We start from the raw sequence: 21367 nt of genomic DNA, 5'->3' as shown, positions 1-21367 counted from the left end.
CGGATGCAATGCTGAACCAACGCAGGAAAGCCGAGCTCCATACTTAGATATGTGAAATAACTGACTGCCTTTTTTAAACTACTATCACTTGCTATCATTTCTCCTTGAGATAGAAACCTCCCCAGATCCAATAAAATCCTCAGTGGCTTATCTCCTCACACCTTTTCTTACTTCCTCCATATTCACAGATTATTACCTTAACCAGAATGTAAATATCTGATACCATATCTGATCATAAAATTTCAAGGTCATCCACCTGGGTCCCTTTTTCTATCTTATCTGATGCACCTGGGTCAGTGGCAGAATAAGCCCACAAGCAAAACTCCATTGCATTAGGTCACCCTACCCTGGGAAGTACTATCTACCCTACCCTGGGAAATACTATCTTTATCATTTTTTCCTCACAGTTTACTGGAGGTGTGGTGGATAATGACAGGAGGTCATGAAGAAGTGTGGGCATGAGATGGGCTCACAGAGCAGGTAGCGTCTAAATGAAGATTACTTTTCCTTTAGTGTTTTATTTAATTTTGATTATTTAGTTATTCAAATCACTCTCCTACAGGGAAGGCTGGATCAAAGTCCGTAGTTGCACTGGGGAGGGAAGAGACGAATAAAACAATTAAAATCCTTCCAGGGAGAGTCAAAGACTTACCTCACAGGGTTGTTAGGATTAAATGAATTAATACTACTTATAATGTGCATAGTACGGTGCTAGGCTGGGTAAGAATTACTATTACCAATTAATGTACAGTTTATCCGTTTATCACACTGCTGACTGTTTATGAACTTAAGGGAGGCTGGGACATTTCTGTAGAATCTACAATAGCCTGGGATAGTGGTTCCCAAATTGGGCCATGTATTAAAACCAACACTACCCAAGGTGAGGTCCAGCCCCACTGAGTCAGAACTCTGGAGCTGAGGCTCCAAAAATCTGCATTTTTAGACTGTTCCACACATGGCCGCCATGAAGCCAGCCTCACACTGTAAGTGGGAATTATTGACCGTCCAAGGGCAGCAGCTCCTTTTTGCTCATCAGACCCTAGCTATAGTGACAATGGACCAAGTGTCATGGAAAAACCTGTAAAAATCATTTAATCTAGCCCCTCATTTTGTCAATGGGGGGTTGAAGGCCAGAGTGGTGGAATGATGCCTGAAGCCGCACAGCTAGGTAGTGGCAGAGATGGGACCCAGCCTCCCACCTGGAACCTTTTCTTTGAGCTTCTTTGCTACCCGCTTATCCTCCGCTAAGCTATATGCTCACAAATGGCAGGATGGGGCTATGTTGTTTGTGTTTCTCCTGTTATCATGCTGTCTAGAGTAGGACTCTAATATCTATGTTTAATGGTGAACTAATTGTATTAGTTCCATCTTCTTCTCCCTTTCTGACTCATGTGCCCAGGAGAGCTCAGTTTTACAGCAAGTGGGGCGTTTTGAGCTCTGCCCCAGTGGGGCTCAGTCAGACAGAGAAGAGGAGAGGTTGTATCCTCTCTTATGTGCAGACCGATTCCTCAGGACAGTTGGCATTCTCATGGATGGACACTTTTCCTTGCTACCTCCTAACAGTAAGACCTTCGCCTAGAACTTCATCTCAGTCAAGATACTTTTGGTTCAAGGTTAAAGAAGCCAACTTGAGATTACTTAAGTAGGAGGGGGGATTTATTGAAAGGAGACTAGCTTATCCCGTGGAGCACAAGAGCCTCAGGGTAGACCATGTTCAGGGAGTAGGAAACAGTGATGGGCTCAGGCTGCCATGTCTTCTCCTCTTGCATCTCTACTTTTCTGACCCTGTAGATATTCCTTCTTTGCTTCTCCAACTGCAACGCCCAAGATGATCAAGCCATAATTTCTAGGATTCCCCCCTCTTCCCAAATCTTCCCTATTATTTATAGACCTAAGCAAAGCTCTCTAGCTGTCTCCAGGTCACAATTCCATATTTCTTGGAATAAGCTTTTATTTGCTCACATGAGGCCAAGTGTCCATTTGTGCTTGGCTTAATTATGGTTAGGGCCTCCGGGATTCCTAGTATTAGTATTATAGAGCACTAACATGAGTGTCAGAGTAGTTGTGGGCCAAGTGTAGTTCTTATAGTCAGTCTGGAGGGAGATGTGTATGCATGTGTGTGTGAGCTGGCAGACTCTCTAAACAGTATCTATGAGAGGTGCATTTGTCAACTTTACTATGAAAACAAACAACCCCCCAATCTCAATGACTTATGACAATAAACATTTACATCTCACATTACATGTGCTGTGGCTCTGTGCCATGTGTCTTCTCAGCCAGGACTCAGGTGGAAGGAGCAGCCCTTATATGGGAAATATCTTTCTTGTCACAAAGAGAAAAGAACAAGAGGCTGAGCCAAACTATGCACCTGCTCCCAAAGCTTCCCCTTGGAAGTGGCTTGGCTGGAGTCTGCTCGCAGTCCATTGGCCAAAGACGTTCCAGGGCGAAGCCTAACAATGAGGCAGGAAACGCACACCACCTCCAGGAAGGCTAGGCAGGTCACTTGTCAGGTATGGGAACCCCTACCAGGGCAGCGCACAACAAAGTGTGAACAAAGTGTGTGGGCCACAGCAGGTTTTAATAACAGCAACAATAGTTGACCTTTAACAAATGTTTAAAATGAGCTAGACACTGTGCTAAGATGTTTATGCAAATTACCTCATTTAATTATCCTAATAACCTTATGAAGTAACCACTGTTGCCCTCCCTTTATTGACTAGAAAGTGCCAACTTGCAGAGGTCAAACAACTTGCCTCCTGCTACAGCCTGTAAGTGGGACTGCCCAGATCCCACTGGGATGCTTCCAGGGGATACATCCTATATCGGTTTCCTGTGGCTGCTGTAATAGATTGCCACAAACAGAGTGGCTTAAAACAATGCACACCTAGCTCTTTTCTAGTGATTGTGGCACATGACACCACAAACAGCAAAGTCTCCCATGACACCCTGTACAAGGTGGTATAAGGAGTCCAGCATGGGAATGGGTTCAAGTGCCGAAGTTTTTGGAGACAGTGGAGCTGCAGATCAGCTTGAAGAATGATGACCTCCAGAAGGACGAATGCTTTTTGGACACCATCAGGCTTAAGTCCACTCCCTGCCTCAAGTTCTCCATATGTGTTTTGGGGGACCAGCAGCCTTGTGATGAGGCCAAGGCTGTGGATATTCCCCACATGGACAGTGAGGCACTGAAGAAACTCATTAAGAATGAAAAATGAGTTCAGAAGCTGGCCGAGAAGTATGATGCCTTTTTGGCTTCAGAATCTCTGATCAAGCACGTCCCATGAACACTGGGCTCAGGCCTGAATAAGGCAGGCAAGTTCCCTTCCTTGCTGACCCACAGTGTGAACGTGGTGGCCAAGGTGGATGAAGTGAAGTCCATGATCAAATTCCAGATGAAGAAGGTGGTGTGTCTGGCAGTGGTCTTTGGCCACATGAAGATGACAATTGATGAGCTCATGTGGATGTTTCCACTTAGTTGTTAATTTCCAGGTGTCATTGCTCAAGAAGAATTGGCAGAACATCCAGGCTTTATACATCAAGAGCATCATAGGCAATTTCCAGCACCTGTACCAAGGCACAGCTTAATAAACCTTGGTTCTACAAAATAATAGTAATAATAATAATAATAATAATAATAACAAAAACAAAAAACAAAACAAAATAAAACCCACATCTGTTATCATACAGTTCTGAAGTCTGACGTGGGTCTCACACAGGGCTGCATTCATTTTCAGAGGTTTTAGGGGAGAATCCATTTCCTTCCATTTTCCAACTTCTAGAAGCTGCCCCTATTCCTTGATGATGTCCCTTTCCTCCATCTCCAAGGTCCATAGTGGTAGGACGAGTCCTTCTCCAATATTACTCCAACCTTGCTTCCATCGTAATATCTACTTCCCTGACTTTCTCCTCTCCCTCTCTTCTATTTTTAAGGACCTTTGCAGTTACATTGAGCCCACCCAGATAATCCAGGATTACCTCTGGATTTCTAGGTCCTTAATCACACCTGCAAAGTCTCTTTTGCCATGTATGGTGACTTTTCATAGGTTCTGGAGATTAGGATGTGGACATCTTTGGGAGACTGTTATTCTACCTACCACACACACCCTTCCTTTGGTGCTGTATGTGGCCTCTAAGAAACCCCTTAGAAAGTGGACAAAAATAACTATCCCTCCCACTCTCATTTACACTGATTTTTTCTGTAAATCAAGAGCAATGGTGCTTATGCACAAATAAAGAGAGAGAAAGAATAATTCAGGGAAACAATGTAGAGCTCAAAGCTGACCATCTATTTGTTAGTTGTATAAGAGTGGGAGCCTATTGCTGGCTCTTAAAGTAGAAAAAACAACTTATTTCATTACTAGTGTTCCTGGCATGATGCCATAATTAATATATGGTAACAATATTACTAAGAACGAAAACATACAATTATGCCCTTAAAAATGTCAACATGAAAAGTAAACTTAATAAAAGATAGGCACAGAAACATATATAACAGAGATTATCTTTAATAATGAAATTATTTATGATCAAACATTTATACTTAATTTCAGTTCAATTCTAAAATAGTCACAGTAATGTCATGATTAAATATTAATGCTAGCAGAAACAACCTAATTGGGAGGTTATTAAAGCTTCAAATTAAGTTTCTTTTTCTTTTCCTAACTAAAAACTTCTGCCTAGAAGGGCATCAGGGGATTTGCAGCACATGTGTTTCATTCGCATTGATTTGCTGGACTGAGAGAGGGACTTTGTCAGCAGAGGTTAAGCCCAAAGTTCCAGGCAATATAATGAGACATTTTCTGTCTCTCTTTTGAGTAGCCAAAGGAATAGTTACTACCCTTGCCTTTCTTGGAGCAGAGCTGACCAGTGCTTTGGGTATAACAAATTATCGATTGCTGCCTAGTACACCATCCCAAAACTTAAAACAACCATTTTATTGTACACAATTCTGTGGGTCAGCAGTCTGGGCTGGGCTTTAGTCCATCTCTTCTGGGGTCACTGTTGGTTGCTTGTCTGGAGCTGGGTGTTTATGATGGCCTAACTCACATTTCTGGTGATTGATACTTGGTTGTCATTGAGGTCACATGTCTCTAGGAGGGTAGCTGAGGCTTCTTTGTATGGTGGCTGGGTTCTAAAAGCAGCAAGAGAGAGAGAGAAAACCCCAATTCCCAAGTGCCTTTTGAGCCTCTGTCCAGGACATGTTTGCTGACTATCCTATTGGCCAAAGAAGGTCACATGTCCCACTGTGATGACCTATACATGGGCATAGATAGAGGGAGGCACGATTCGCTGGGGACCACGACTGTACCCATGTACCACATGGGGATTTATCTAGCATGTATTTAGCATTCTCTAGGATAAACCATACAGAAAAGGGAGTATGAATGTTTTATGCCCCCTGGGTCCTCATAGAGTTGTTGTCCCCGAGGAAGAGGCCACATACATTTCAATCATTCAAGCAGAAGCTCCCCACACAGGTTCTTCTCAGCTTCTCAATACTTTGGGCAGAAGTGGAGAGCCCATGATCAATGACGCATGAATTGTTTCAATCTTATCATAAGCTGAGAAGCATGCGACACCCATTTCCCTTAACAAGACCTAGACCAAGCAGCACCTTGGGATGCTATGTCATTACTTTTCAGTGGCAAAGCCCAGATTCAAATTGTGCTTCTCCAAAGAGTTGTGTACATGCATTGTTGTGCATCTGGATGTACTCTCGCTGATTTTCTCCCTACTAACTCTGTTGATTACTGAGAGGAGATTGTTGACATCTCCAATAGTAACTGTGGATTTGTCTATTTTTCTTTTCAGTTTGTTGGCTTTTACTTCAGATACTTTGAAGCTCTGTTATCGGGCATATCTCTATAGGATTGTTAGAGCTTCTTGATGATTTAACCTTATGTCATTAGACATGAGGTCCTATAATACTGTAATGTCACCAATGTCATTAGCAGATTCTGGGTAATTTCCTTGTTCTGATGTCTACTTTGTCTAATATCAGTAAAGCCACTTCACCTTCCACTTAATTAGCATTAGCATGTCTTTTTCCTATTCTTTTATTTTTAACCTATCTATATTCCTTTTCTCTGGCTGCTTTGGAGATTTTTTTTTTTTTTTTTTTTTTTTTTTTTGATCGTTGGCTTTCAACAATTGGATGATGGGATTTTGGTGCAGTTCTCTTTAAGTGCATTCCCCTTCTGGTTCATTGAGCTTCCTGGATCAGTTGGCGTATGGATCTCTGGATGAATTTTCTTTCTTTGTCAATCTTTTTAGCTTCTTTTATTGATTATTGACAGGCAAATCTGAAACAAATTTTGATTGTGCCAAGACACAAAAGAACAGAATATTCGCTTACTAATTGTGGTTGGGACAGAAACAACTGGTTTGGTAAAAACCAGACGAGGAAATTCATCTAGGGATCAGAACTGTCTATTGAGAGTCAGGATAGCTGGTTCTTGTCTATACCTGCCAGTTGTATGCTGGGTAATCTTGGGAGAGCACCTCACTTTTCCTGTCTTCAAAATGAGGGATTTGGGTCTTCTGAAGCCCCTTCCAGACCCTATATTTCAGTATTCCATGAGTTAAGGCAGCCTTTTCAAAGCATGCTTAAGAAAACATTAATCTAATGTAATGATTTAGGAAAAAGGGGGCCTCCCCATTCAAAGATATTTGGGAAACTTTGCCTACTATTGTATTTCATAGAATCTAAAATGCCATTAAATGAAAACATACTATTATTTTGTGCTCAGCCAAGAGAGAGAAATTGCTGCCAACTAAACCATGAAATAACTCTTTTCCTAGCACTTGGAATTTTTATTTTCTACTTATTGAAAGAGTTCTATAATATTTATGTAGATATATGTATTTTATCATAATCACTCTTGAGTATTAAAGAAGAAAATTTAAACAAAGTAAGTTGTTTAGGCTCCTCTCATGTTGAACTGGACCCTTCTGTTTGTTTGACAAATGACTTGTTTGACTCCAAGTCATTGAAGTTTGTGTCTTTTTTTTTTTTTTTTAACAAACTATCTTCTCCTCTCTCACCAGAGTTTGGATGCTGCAACATTTCTTAAAAACATACTCCACTATTGTTTCTAGGATTTTCTTCCAAGCCGCTGACAGCCACTCTGCAAATTTTAATGCATATGTTCGGGCACAGCTGTTTTCTGGCTGACTACAACTGTAAGATCCATTTTGATTTCAGAAATGTTAAAATGTGGGGGAAAAAAGTGCATTTTGGACAGAAGGAAATATGGTATAATCCCTTCTAGGATATGCATAATGCATGATGCATATTTAAGGCTCTGAGATATCCTGCATTAAAAAAAAAAAAAGTCTGTTTAACTATTTATCCCAGTGTTTCCCAAACTTAACTGACCCTGGAATCTGGGCCCAATCCTAATATGAAATTTTCAGGGCCTTGAAAGAGTGTAAACAGAAGCCTATACAACAACATCTCAATATTCTAAGTTATAAGTTAAGCTAACAAAATATTATGTAATATACACAGTAGCTTGTTATCTTGACAAATATTCTTTACTAATTACCTGGAAATCCAGGTTTGAATTCAGAATTCTTGGATACCTTGGACTTCTGTGTGGGGAGAGCTTGGCCCCCAGCTCATGGTCTCTTCTGTCTTCTGTACCCACCCCTTGTCCCATAGTACAAGGAGCCCTTGCTACACATGTGTAGCATGTGTGAACCCCCAGTTGTGCATCCACATCCAAGCTCCTTCCCCTATGAGCATGAGAGCTCTCTGGATATGCAGAGTGTAGGCTAGCAGGATCAGAGTATGTTCTGAATAGACAAGTCCCTTTGGATCTGTGGACTCCTTGTCCCAAAGGGCACAGCTTAGGGAGGATCAGGGTAGGCCTCTGCACCTTAAGTCCCAGGTCAGGGGCCCCTCTTGCCCTGGCCCAAGGATGGGATTGCTGGAATGTTTTTATCACATAACACCTACCAACATCACATGAAATTGGCAACAGTTTCCAAGAACAACTCTGAGGGTGGGTGGTTCTATTGATGAGTATGTTTATACTTTCTTTCCCTGTCTTTTTCTCTCTTCTTCCCTCCTCCACTCTTTTTTGTTGTTGTTGTTGTTTTGTTTTTTTAAGATTTATTTATATATTGTAGGGAGAGAGACAGAGAGAGATGGCATGGGGAGAGGGGTAGAGGGAGAGAGAGAATCCTAAGCAGACTCCCCGCTGAGCATAGAGTTCAATGCCGCACTCTATCTCATCACCCTGAGATCATGACCTGAGCCCAAACTAAGGGTCGATTGCTCAACCGACTGAGCCACCCAAGGCATACCCACTACTGTTTGTTTTAAACCTCTTCTTTAGTTGATTAATAGCATCCAATTTTTGTAAATACCTTTCCCCCTTCCAAAGACATTCCTATCCTTTCTTCTCTATCACATCCTCAGGAGGAATGGGGGGCATTAATGAGTACCCCCTTTTGGCAGTTGAGGAGGGATTGACACAGGGCATAAAATGAGTGGCCCATGCCACTAAGGGCAATAACTGCATTAGGCTTGACCTCCTGACTCTGCTTTAACCCTGCACAAGAGAAGAAATCAGTGATACCATACTTGTTGGGAGTGTGATCGCGTGCACTCGTGGATGTCCAAGACAAGTCCCTAATTGTAATGTCTGTGCAGGGAGAGGTGTATAGCAGGATGCAGAGCTTTTAAGCCAAAGAAGAGCAGGCATCTGGAAATAACACATGTAGATAAACAAAATCCCCTAACTCAGTCACCTCTGTGTCCAAATCTATTGCACAAAAATCTTGATACCAATTCAAGTTAAATGAAGGGAATTTATTTTACCATCTGGAACAGTCTCTTGGCCCTCTGAGATGTGTGAAAAGAGGAACTCTACCAATGGAATGGAGACAAAATTCTGTAAATTTGGGCCATTACTCTATAGAGAGTGGTTAGAACAGGTGTGTGTGCGTGTGTGTTTCACAAGTATGAACAATAAGCACCTATTTACAGGTACAACCCCCACCCCCACCCCAAGGCAAGCTCTCAATTATATAAATAAAAGAAGAGATACTTCCTTTTTTCTAGAAGACTGTATTCTAGAAGTCTTGTCTTCCAAAGGCAGAAGCTGGCCTTTGGAAGTCCTTGTAAATCTCTTGTTTGGCGTTTGACCATAGAGGTGAACATTCCCGGGCCAAGGGCCCTGCTCTCAGTCAACCCAGCTGTGCAAGTTCACCCAGACTGACAACACTGGTAAGGTCCTTCTTTTTTTTTTTTTTTCAAAAGGTTTGGAGAGCAAGATCCCCTTTCAGAGGCTTTATGTACCTCCAACCACAGTTGTGCTGTGTCGGCCAGCTCCTTACACCCCCGATACGACAGGAGACTGAAGAATGCTAATTTCTTTTCTGTGTAGTACTTAAAATTCTAACTCTGAGCCAGTTCACACCACAACCGGACTAGTTATTAGGCTGGTGTCAGTAACACCTCAGGTCCCATCGTGTCTCTCTGAACTGTGGTATATTAATTGGGGTTTCTAACGCTGTTGTTGGTGAGAATTCTAAAGCACAATTAGTATTAATAGCTGCTGTAATTGACAAGAGCACTTTTGTGGCTTCTCTAAAATGCTTTGTGCCTTCCACTGAAAGCCACCACACATGTGTGCGTAATCAGGAAACCTGCGGAGGACAGAGGACTAGTGTAATTAGAGTGACAGGTGACAGATTTAGCCTTTCAGATTAAGACCTAGAGTTAACACAGCTTTTATCCCCCAGCCCCTAATCTAGCGGCATTATTTGCATGACTATAACCCTCTCCAAGATTATGCAGATGTTCTATAGGACTGATATTTACTTTAAATATATGTCAAATATCAAAGAGCTGAAAGAGAAATTCAAATGCAATTTGTACTTACCAAGAGGTGGGTGGTTAAGGCCAGGGATACTATTTATCTTTTTTGATTTCTGCCCTCGTCTTATGACTCTCTGGGAAAATGCTATCCATAGGGGAAAAAGTCAATAGTAAGCATGCGTTTGATGCCCTGTTTTCTCCTTGCACCTTCGGAAGGAATGAGTCAGTGGTGATTTTCTGGTATGACCCAGCTGCACTCAAATGCTCCATGAAATGGTTTCATAACCTAAAGGAATTATTCTCACTGATTTTTAAGCCTCCCCATTGCCTTGCTCTATGATTTATGTAGTAACGCTCTTGAGATAAATGGTACGTCCCACCTGAATAAAATAACAATTCTTGGAATAGAAGGAAGATAGAGAAGTTTGGGGGAAGGTAAGAGAATTCAAGTCAAGAGTAGAGACTGGAAGATAAGAATTCGGGAAAGGTGGCTACTCACAAGGTGGATGGAGAATAGAAATGCCCATGAAAGGAACAAGACTTCCTTTGGGGCACTAATGCTTTTTGGCACCCGCACAGCAAAACTGGAACGTCCAAGAAACATTTCAGGCCATCGCCCCAAGGGTTTTACTTTTGTTTGCTTATTTGCTTGTTGACCTGATTATTTCAATGAAATATGTTTATTTCTTTGCTGTTCTAGCAATGAGTTCATAGGATCTGGTCAAATAGACTGCTTTGTGATTTTTAAGACACCTAGAGAAGACAGCAGAAATGAGATTCATGTCTTAGATGAATACAGCAGTCCTTTCTAAATATTTCCAGCTCTCTGTCTTGAGGCACATGGTAGGATTATGCTTTCTGTTCCTCTAGCGGTTGGGTGGAGCCATGCACCAGCCCAGGCCAATGAGGGGTAAGTGAAAGCAGTGTTTGTCTTTTCTAGTCTGGAATGTCTCATTCGTGGTGCAAGACTGTCCAGAGCTTCCTTTGGCCCTGGCACCGTGGCAAACCAGATTTGGGGGAAGTGGGAGTGGCTACTCCATCTGCCTACATCCCTGAATGACTGCAGTGACAAATGACACAAACTCCTTTATTGACCTAGGATGGGTGTGCATTATGAATGACCTCTATGGCTCTAAGTCCCTGAGCTTTCCGGATTGCTTGTTACTAGAGCATATTTTAGCCTATTCTGATATATGTAATCAGAGCTTTGTGCAGTGGCAGTATCGTAGCCAATGAGGTTTATCCAAGGTGCGATTATTGCTAATTCATATATGTAATCAGTTTGAGACCTAGTTTGAGGCACAAACTGCAAGGATTGTTCTGGCTACAGAAGTCTGTCTTAGTCAGGGTTTCCCAGGCAAACTGATTACACTGTGTGTGTGTGTGTGTGTGTGTGTGTGTGTGTGTGTGTAAAGAGATTTATTATAAGAAGTTGGCTCACATGATTATGGAGACTGAGAAATCTTAAAAATCTATGGCCACCAAGCTGGTGATCCAGGAGATCCAAAGATATCATTCTAGTTTGAGTCCAAAAGCTTGAGAACTGGGAATGCCAATGGTGTAAATTCCGGTTTAAAAGCCAGCAGGTTTGAGGCCCAAGGAGAGCCAATATGTCGATTTAGTCTGAAGGCAGGAAAAGACCCAAGTCCCAGCTCAAGCTCTCAGGCAGGAGAAGGTCCCATTCATTAAGCCTTTTTGTTTTTTTTCAGGCCTTCAACTGATTGGGTGAGACCTATCTGCATTAGGGAAGGCAATCTGCTTTATTCCATTTACCAATTCAAACACCTAAAACACCCTTACAGACACACTCAAAAAAAAAAAAAAAGTTTGACCAACTATCTGGGCACTTATGGCCCAGATGAGTTGAGACATAAGAATGGCGGTCATGAGATGCATTTGAGGCATGGCAGGAAACAAATTCATTCTATGGTGAACAAATCTAGGAGCCAAGAGAGAGAGATGGAATCGGGTGTTAAAATCAGTCCATTTAGCCAATGAGACTCCAAAGACCATTTCAGTGCAGGAGGGACAAATGCCCTTGGCTTATCTGTAAAAGTCTCACTACATAACTGCCCCATTCTGATGCCAGTGTGTGTTTCCAGCTTGTACCTTCCCAGGGTACAGGGTTTATCTAGCTCTGATCTTGGATTTGTTCTCTCCTATGTTCTTTTTGAAGGATGGGGAAGGTCTTTATCTCCCTCTTAGAAAGTCTGGCTATTTGGATCTTAAAGTTGACTTTCTGGCAAAATTTTGTCAAGAGGACAATTCCCTGGGAAAACAAATCAAACCGACTGTACATTGGAGAGTCCGTCTCACAGATCACTACACCCATCAGCTATGGTTATTTTCACTTTCCTTACACATAATCCCACTAGTCTCCAAAGAGAGGCTGGCTTTCTGTGAACTTGAATGTCAAAAGAAGGCTTAACTCTGAAGACTCATGTTAGGCTCCAAAGGTATAAGGCAAGAAGCGTGTGGAATCAAAATTTCATTGAAAATATTTTATACTCACTGGGACATATAGCAAATCTGGTTTGGGGCATACAGTATTAGACCTTAACGAGTCCAGAATGTCCATATTCTCCTTGAAGTGTTGGACTCATGGTTTCTTGAGTTGAACAGATCTTGAATTTCTTGAGAAAGACTAGTTGGCTTATGTGTGGGGACCACATTATATTAAAATTTTTATTTTTATTTTTTTGCTCCCTGAGCACATTCAACGGACTGTGTGGAAACTGCATGTTTGTAGGTGGGGATTCTACTGGTCTGCCTGTTATGTACGACCACATTAGCATAAAGGAAGATCAATTTAGAAGCCAGTGTGGACTAGCACATGAAATTTCAAAATTCTTGGCATTCTTTTGTAGACTTCTGCCCACCTTAGATGTCCTGGAAGGTCACCAGAGCAGCAACCTCAAGGAACCACTCCAGTGGCAGATTTTCAATGATTAGCTTTGAACTCAGCTTCTTGTTAAGTGAAAGTGATTAAAAAGGATTTCAAGCATGCAGCCCATGACGGCTGAAAGTGGCAGATGGTGTGAGCTAGTACATTATGTCAAGGAATCCATGTACATTTTTGCAACCATTTACAGCTCTTGGTACATATTAATACTCCCAGAATGCTGTCATCACAGGAGCCTGGCCAGCTGACCCTTGTCAAATGTGCCATTTCTTTTTCATTTCCAAAAGGCTGCGTTTCAGTTGTATTTTTTTATCCTCTTCTAGGAGAATCTTGTTTGGAGGTTTATTTTTTTTTTTACTTATTTTTTAAATTTTTTTTTTTTTTAAAGAATTCAAGGCACTCAGAATTACTCTTTAAGTGTCTCTTGTTTTACCTATGTCTCATTTGTCTGGGGTAGATGTTGGGGGCTGGGGAAATTTTACTGCCTGGCTGCTCTATCTATCATAAGTGACACCCCCCTCCCCCCAAATAAGACCTCAGGGAAGACAGGGGCAATGTGGGTTTGTGAATTTCAGTTTATCAGCCCTATAGCCACTGTAGTAGTGGAAGCACACACATTTTGGTAGAACAGGTAGTTCTAATCAAACTGCCTAATCCAGGTGGGTCCTAGCATGCTGCTGTATTTGCAGATGAAAAGGTCTAAAGCCCGAGCCTGTCTTGACCCAGTGAAAAGACCCAAGCCTCTGCTTACTCACACTATCATTTTTGGAGCAGTAGCCTTCATTTGCAAAATGTCTGGCAATACTGTAAAAATGTCCCCACCTTGGTCTAACGTCTAGCTCATCTCTTACTTCGCACAAAGCTGTTTTGCCGTTTGGGGCAGTTTTGCCAATGGACTTCCTTGAGTGTGACCACCCTTTCTCATACTTGACAAACCAGGAAGCCTGAGCCATTCAGCAGAGCCTGCTCTCTCTCCGTGGTTGGGGTACAAGCAGGGCATTGGTGATGGTAATCAATTTCCAGGGCATTTCTTTGGATTTCTTGAGCTGTTCAGGTTCTAGCTATAGGGCTACTGTGGCCATGGTAGGGGGAAGGGCTTCTGGGCAACCAAGAGAAGAAGATGGAGCTGTCGTGCTTTCAGAGTGACCCTAGAGAGTCACTCTCTGCTGGAAGGTGGCAGTGGGCGACCTCAAGGGGGCTGATTCGCAGGTTGGTTAAGCAACCATGAGGATCTGTCGTAATATTTGGGGAGAAACCCCCAAGCAAAGGCCGGACTTCAAATAACTCGAACATATAGGGACTTGGATTCACTGTAGTTTGCATACGAAAAGAAATAATTTGGCTGGTACCAGGTCCTTCTACCTTTCTCTGCAGCTTCTAATCTGGTCCAGAACTCATTCTCATGTCTTCTGTCCTCGAGCTCATCTCATTTTAACAATAGTCATCTGTAGTCTCTGGAAGGGTCTACATAGCAGAACAAATAAGTCATGAATAAGACCGGACAGCCCAGACCTTGTGAAATGTACCAATGGCTGGCTCTTCCGTGGCTGTCTTTTGAAACCTGGGTGACAGGATGACACCCAGTGGGTGGAAAGAGCGTTTTTCTCTGAAGGAAATGAATGTTCCCACTGTCAATCATCCAGGGAAGTGATTAATCTCGGGCAGAAAGTGAGAAAGCTTTGTATGCCATGGCGGTAATGAAGGTTGTAAAGTTAGAGTGCTCATCAGGGGTATTACTGTTGTAACTGTGTTACCTGGCAGGTCCCACGGGAAACGGATCAGGGCGGTCCTGTTTAGCTAGTGCATTGTGAGAGGGCGGAGCCCTGAGAAGTGGAGGTAAATCATGAGCCCTCAGGGCAAATCCAAGATAGAAAAGAAAGACTTGGCTGACAAACAGGACAGTCTCCTCCGGTTTGCTGCCCGCCAGCCCTGACAATGAGCAGATAAGCACTTGAGCATCTCTGTTCGGTAGATACCTGTTAGATTATCTGTTCCTTAACTCTCACTTCCACTGGGCAATTCTAATGACCAGAGAACCTGACCGCAGCTCCTTATCTGGTTTTACCTGGGAAGCAAATGGAGCTCATTAGAAAACAGGTCACCTTTCTTCCTCCACTCTCTAGGGAGTCCAGACCCCACTTCTGAGTATCCAGGGCCTGTGTTACTCACAGATGAGTAAGGTGACTTCATGCCCATGCATGAAGATTTCAGACTTACTGCAAAGCCCTGCTCTAAGCAAAATTATCTTCCCTCTATTATTAGTTGCCTAGAACCCCTATGTTATTTCTATGGGTTAAGCATTATGTTTCCAAGAATCCCCTATAAAAATGAAAATATCTACAAATGGGTAGGATACTCAAGTGTTGTCAGCTGTTCACACAGTGCTGGGAATAAGTTTAACCCTGAGTTTCCCCATATGGGCCCTGGTGGTGCGGAAGATGGTTGTAGGTGGTACCCACCCAGTCTAATCCAGGATCCTGTTTTATTTTATGTTGTTTTTCGTGGCAGTCACTTTTTGTTTAAGGCAAGTAGGCCTACTGATCAATGGTACAGATACAAAATTCATTTTAAATAAACTTAGGTATCTAATGTAAATAGAGCTTTAATGTTTAGAAAGGCAACTTGAAGAAAATGATTAAGTACATTGCAGATAGGTGGACATGGGCATGGAAAGTAGATCTGAACTATTCAAAGTTTGGGGGAAATGCTGGTGTACCCCCCATCTTATTTCCATAGAGGCAAAGTCCCCATAACGAGGGTGTGTGAGGCAGAAGCAAGGTTGTGAGTTCTTGGCATTGACACATTGAGTAACTGAGCGATGACGGGTGCTGGGAGCAACTGGAAGTGGCATAGGAAAGGGACTGGTTCATCAGGGGGGCGGGTGGACGAGTGGCTGAGACTCCAGTTCTCACTCTGCCTCTGTCAGGACTGACAAGCAGGGGACAAGGTCCTAGGTGACCATTGCTTCATCCCCCTCTCTAACGGGTGAAAGCCCAGAGCATGGGGCCGAGCAGAGCCGTGTTAGTCCATATAGGCTTCCTCCCCACGGGCAAAGAACTTACAGGGAAGCAGAAGACCATCCCCTGGGATGTCCTTCCAGAAGGAGAGCCTAAGAATGACAGATGCCATGGGAGGCCAGACCTGAGGCAGGGTCACACTTCCAAGAACAGGACTGAGAAATTCCCCAAAGGCCTGGGGATATGACCAAGGGTGTTTTGATCTTAACTATGACCGGGGGGAGGGCCCTTGAAATGGCTCTCCTGACCTTGGAGGGTAGTGACCCTGGGTTTTTCAGAACTTGATTCCCTCAAGGACCAGTTAGTGGCTTTACAAAGCTGGATGGTCTTTTGTATGAGAGCAGACACTGGCTCGTCTTGCTCACTAGCCTCATGAAGCCCGTGGGCACAGAGCTGGATCCCAGCAAGCATTTTCTGATGAATGAACGAGTGAATGAATGAATGAATGAAAATATATCGATCTAAGCTGAGTTACATGATCTTGAGGAGCTAGTCCCCCTCTCCGAGCCTCCATGTTTTCATTTGTAAAGTAAAATTATACAGTTGGTTAAATCATACTCTCAGTTTGGTTTGCCTCGTAAGGCTCTTGTGTGATCAGATAAATACCATGGATAATAATAGTTTATGTATGGAGGGCATATGGCATGCCAGGAACTGAGCTGAGATCTTTCCATGCATTCATCTATCCCAGTTACCCCTACAAGGGCAGCACCCTCTTTAGGACAGCTACAACATTAGTAGGGCCCAGTGCAAAAAGAAAATGTGAGACTCTTTGCTAAAAAAATTACTAAGAATTTCAAGATAGGGACAACAGAGCGCTAAACCATGTATAAGCCCCGTTAAACATGGGGTTCTATGCAACTGCAGATGTCCCCCATCTATGAATGAAGCTGGCCTTATTACTGTTTCCCATTTGCAGATGATTTAACCAAGGTATAAAGCAGTTCCCACTCTTACAAGGTCACTGGCTATGAAGAGGCACACGGGATTCATTTCTTGGCAGTTTGAATCAAGATGGCAGTTCTGTTGCCACTAGTCTCTAGCACATTTCTGTGGAGACAATGCAAGCAGGGAAAGGAGCTACATAAAGAGAGTGTGATTTTCTTTTCACCAACAGGGTCAGGCCTATGAATAAAGACCCTGAAATACCTGTGAGATGAAGACGTTCTGGGGATCTAATATATAGCATGGTGATGATAGTGAATAATACTGTACTGTACACAGGAAATTTTCTAAGAGAGTAGATCTGAAGTGTTCTTACCACACATGGATCCAAAAAGATAACTATGAGGAGATGATGTGTTAATAAACAGATTGTGTTAATCATTTCACAGTGCATAGGTATATTAAATCATCACCATCTGTGCTTTAAAAAAAATCATGTTGGGGCGACCTGGGTGGTTCAGTCAGTTAAGCATCTGACTCTTGGTCACAGCTCAGGTCTTGATCTCAGGGTTGTGAGTTCAAGCCATGGGTTGGGCTCCACGCTACTGGGCATGGAGCCTACTCAAAAAAAAAAAAAAAAAATCACGTTGTTCAATTTAAATATATATAGTTTTTATCTGTCAATCATACCTCAAAAAATCTGGCAGTGGGGGCTGAGAAGAAGAAGCTACGACAATAAGGAAATTTCTGGAAACTACTTTCTGTCAGAACATTAGCTGCCACCAGCGGGCCTGGCTGGAAGGACTCCTAATTCCCACACAAAGCACTTTCTCCTCACACTGTCTTCCACCCTCATTTAGGGACCATAAACATTGCGACAGGTACTGATTGGTTTGAGGCCATCAACATGAGTTTACAAAAGAGGAGGTCATGCTTAATCAGCATGATTAATATCGCCTGTGATGTGTGCTCGCAGCCGCGCACAGGAACGAAGGCACTAGAATCCACTTGGGCTCTGAGGAAGGCTCTCGGTCCAGAAGACAGACAAAGTGATGGGGATAAAATTGGGAACCGCCTGCATTCTACTGAGGACAGAGCCAGCCTGTCAAAGGCTCCTGTGAAGCCAGTAGATGAGAAGTCCCGATTCACCTTTCATGGAGAATTCTTCAATCACTCACTCCACTGGTTCCCAGGGGAATGCAGACTGCCCCTCCAATTCTCTTGCACTTTGTTTGGGAGCACTGTATTCAGAGAAATCAAATCCCAAGTGTGGTTACAGCGGATGTATAGAACCTAACTCCTTACCCCAAGACTCCTTTGAAATTAGTGAACAATGCCATTAATTCAAATTGAGAACGGTAGAGGTTTACTATCACAGCCGAATGGAGACTACCCTACAGTCAGGTGGTGTAGGTTAGATTTCTTCACCTCTCTCTTTACACTGAGAGGGATTTGGTCAGTTATCTTAAAGGCAGAGGAGGTGGGATGGACACACATCTGTGCCTAGACCAGGACTCCGCGAACTTCTGTGAAAGGTCAGATAGTAAGTATTTTAAGTTGTGGGTCATATGACCTATGTGTCAACCAGTCAGTTCTGCTGGTTCAGTGGGAAAGCAGCCACAGACAATATGTAAATGAATGAATGAATGTGTCTGTGTTCCAATAAAACTTTATTTATTTTTTAGAAATATTTATTTTTGAGAGAGAGAGTGTGCATGCGTGCATGTACAAGTGGGGGAGGGACAGAGGAAGAGAGAGAGAGAGAGAATCTCATGTAGACTCCCTACTGAGCACGAGCCTGATGTGGGGCTTGATCCCATGACCCTAAGATTATGACCTGAACTGAGACCAAGAGTTGGATGCTCCAAGAGTGGATTGAGCCACCCAGGTGTCCCTCCAATAAAACTTTATAAGAACAGGTGATGAGCTGGGTTTGACCCAGGTCCATAATTTGCCAGCCCATCGTCTAGGCTTTCCTTTGGGAGCAAGGTTGAATGACCCTGAGGATTGCTGTCGATAGATTTATGGAGACAACAGTGGTTTAAAGGATTTTCTAAAAATGACTTTGATTATATGTATTTTGGAAAGACTTTGTTCCCAACCCTGGTCTAACATGCTGTTATATGTGAATTTTTTTTTTTTTTTTAAATGTGTGAGAGAATTGGGTACCAGGGAGGTTAGGTAACTTGTCCAAGGGCATCCTGCTAGGGAGGGATGGAGCTGGGATTCAAACTCTCAGTGTATTTTTGGAACTTCTCACAAACATCAAGAATTGACTGATAGAAATGAGCTATCTTTCAGGACAGTGGTTCACATAGCCTACTACTCAGGTCCCTGATAGAAGCTTTGGCATTTTTGTGACAGGATTAGGGGGAAGGAGTAAGGGTGGCATTCACCAAGAGAGGCAATATTAGTCCCCGCCGCCCACTCCAATTAGTTCTTGTCTTTCTCCACCTCCCCTCATCCCCACCTCCCTGTAATATAAATCCTTTGAAATATGATACTGCTTTCAGTGGACCTGGACATTTTTATTAGATGTCAGGATCCTATTTGGCCAAAGTCATGGGACTTATATTTCTTGACCAAGTATGATGTCATTGAGAAGTTCATGTTCTTGACATTGTTCGAGAGTCCTGTTAAAAAAGCCAAATCTGTTTTTATGGGCTCTCACAGCGGGGAAGCAGCCATGGTAATGCATAGCCATATCAATTAGAAGTAGATTAATTAAGCAATAAGACAGGAGCAGCAGTGCATTTCAGAGAGGTTATTGCACGGCTCAGAGAGTGCTGCTGAGGCAACCAGCCAAAAGTCGAGTGACTTCCACTGGCCACAGCATTTCAGCCATCCAAGACGTGTAATGTTCTCCCGGAAACAGTATCCTCTGCCATCCATTTCCACCGTGAGAAAGAAAAAGACCCTCTTATTAACTAGGTGTTATTAAGCACGGGCAAATTGACAGCCATTTCATTCTTTCATAATTATGATTAATGGCCTTCCCAATGAAGTCATCGTCTGCTATCCTAATGCCAATTGGTCCCCTTTGGGACAGTGTCACCAAGTCATGGTTCATGTTCCTAGAAGCATGGAACGTGTAGAGTTTCACAAACTCTGGGGAGGGAGGGTGAACCCTAATTGCCTTTGGGGACTGTTTGCACAGGCAGCAAGCCTCTTCTTGGGGAAGTAAACTCTGCAGAGGCGAAGGCAGGTGGGGATGCATGGACAGGGTGGTAGGAGGGGCAGAGGCAAGAAGAGGCGGGGTGTCAACCGCCACTAGCCTTTACCCCATGCTTAGCTCTCTACGAGGCACATTCACATGGATCTTTCATTTGAACTCTTTAGTAATTCTTTGGAGTGAGTGAATGCTATTCTTACTATAGATGATAAAACAGGCTCAGAGAGGTTAGACAACTGGCTTGATGTCACAGAGCTATTGACTGGCAAAGTTGGCATTCCACCTGAGGGGTTTGGGCTAGTGCCTATCTTGTTCTGTGCGCAGAAATGTGGACCATGAGCAACAATTATGGTGCTGGGCAAACACACGCATTTGAATAGGAAATCATGGAGTACTTCTCCGCCGGCCCCCCTCCTTCCCCTTCTTTCCTCCTCCTCTGCTAGTCCTTAGTCCTTTTCCTCCTCCTCCTCTCCTCCTTCTTCTTCTTTTGTACTAGATTTTCCAGAAATTCAAAGAGGAAGCATTAGATTACAGATAAAGTTATGGTCTGAACTGTGCTCCCTACCCCCCAACTTATATGTTGAAGTCCTAAGCCCCAGTATCTCAGAATGTGACTATTTTTGGAGAAAGTATCTTTGAAGAAGTAATTAAGCTAAAATGAGGAAATTAGGGTCAGTTCTGACCCAGTATGACTGGAGTTCTTGTAAGAAGAGGAAATGAGGACATAGACACAGAAGAAAGACCAGATGAAGACTCAGAGAGAAAATAGCTATCTCTAAGCCAAGAAGGCAGACCTCAGAAGGGACTAACCTACTGATACCTTGATCTTAGAATTCTATCCTCCAGAACCATGAGAAAATAAAATTTTGTTATTTGAGCAACCTAGTCTGTAGTACTTTGTTACTGTCATCCTAGCAAACTAAAATATAGATGGAAGTGAAATATAACCCAAGGTAAAATGTGGTCAGAGCTAGAAAAAAGGGAAAATAAAATAGATGAAATACAATAAAAATCATTTTTGGGGTGGGCATTTAGGCAATAGGTATCCAGATTTTAAATATTCATACTCCTTGTTCTGGATATTCCATATTTAGAAGTTTGGCCTAAATAATCAGATACATTTGTGTAAATGTATTTAACATGGTGATGAATGCAGGATCCCAGATAATTGGGAACTATCTACCTTTCCGTGGGCAGAGAACTGGTTGAACAGAGTATGGTGCATGGATGCCATTGAATATAATGAGCCATTGAAAAGGACAAGATAGATCCAATAGTACTGATACAACAGATGTCTATAATCTATTGTTAAATTTAAAAAAGAAGATTCCATTTATATGTATTTACATTTATGAAACATCTAGAAGGATACACACCAACTGTTTACAGTTTCTTCCTCTGGGCAGGTGACCATTGAGGGGGACTTTGACTTCCTACTTGATGCAAGTTTGGAAGAAGAAAGATGAATTCTGATAGGAGGAGAGTTTTCTAAACCTCACCAGTAAATCATGTCCTACTCTCCTCACAGCAGTGGTTCTGAGAACTGAATGAATGCACACATG

General features: G+C 42.7%; 1 pseudogene across 1 annotated transcript; it reads left to right on the top strand.

The window, feature by feature from the left end:
* The first annotated feature begins 964 nt into the window (after positions 1–964).
* LOC308338052 (large ribosomal subunit protein uL1-like) lies at positions 965–3585 on the top strand (annotated as a pseudogene). Its single transcript has 2 exons — positions 965–983; positions 2849–3585. The product of its transcript is annotated as a large ribosomal subunit protein uL1-like (transcript).
* Positions 3586–21367: the final 17782 nt, after the last annotated feature.

Source organism: Martes martes (assembly GCF_963455335.1).
Source record: "Martes martes genome assembly, contig: scaffold_174, whole genome shotgun sequence".
NCBI classification, from domain to species: Eukaryota; Metazoa; Chordata; class Mammalia; order Carnivora; family Mustelidae; genus Martes; species Martes martes.
This window is presented reverse-complemented; position numbering and strand designations above follow the sequence as displayed.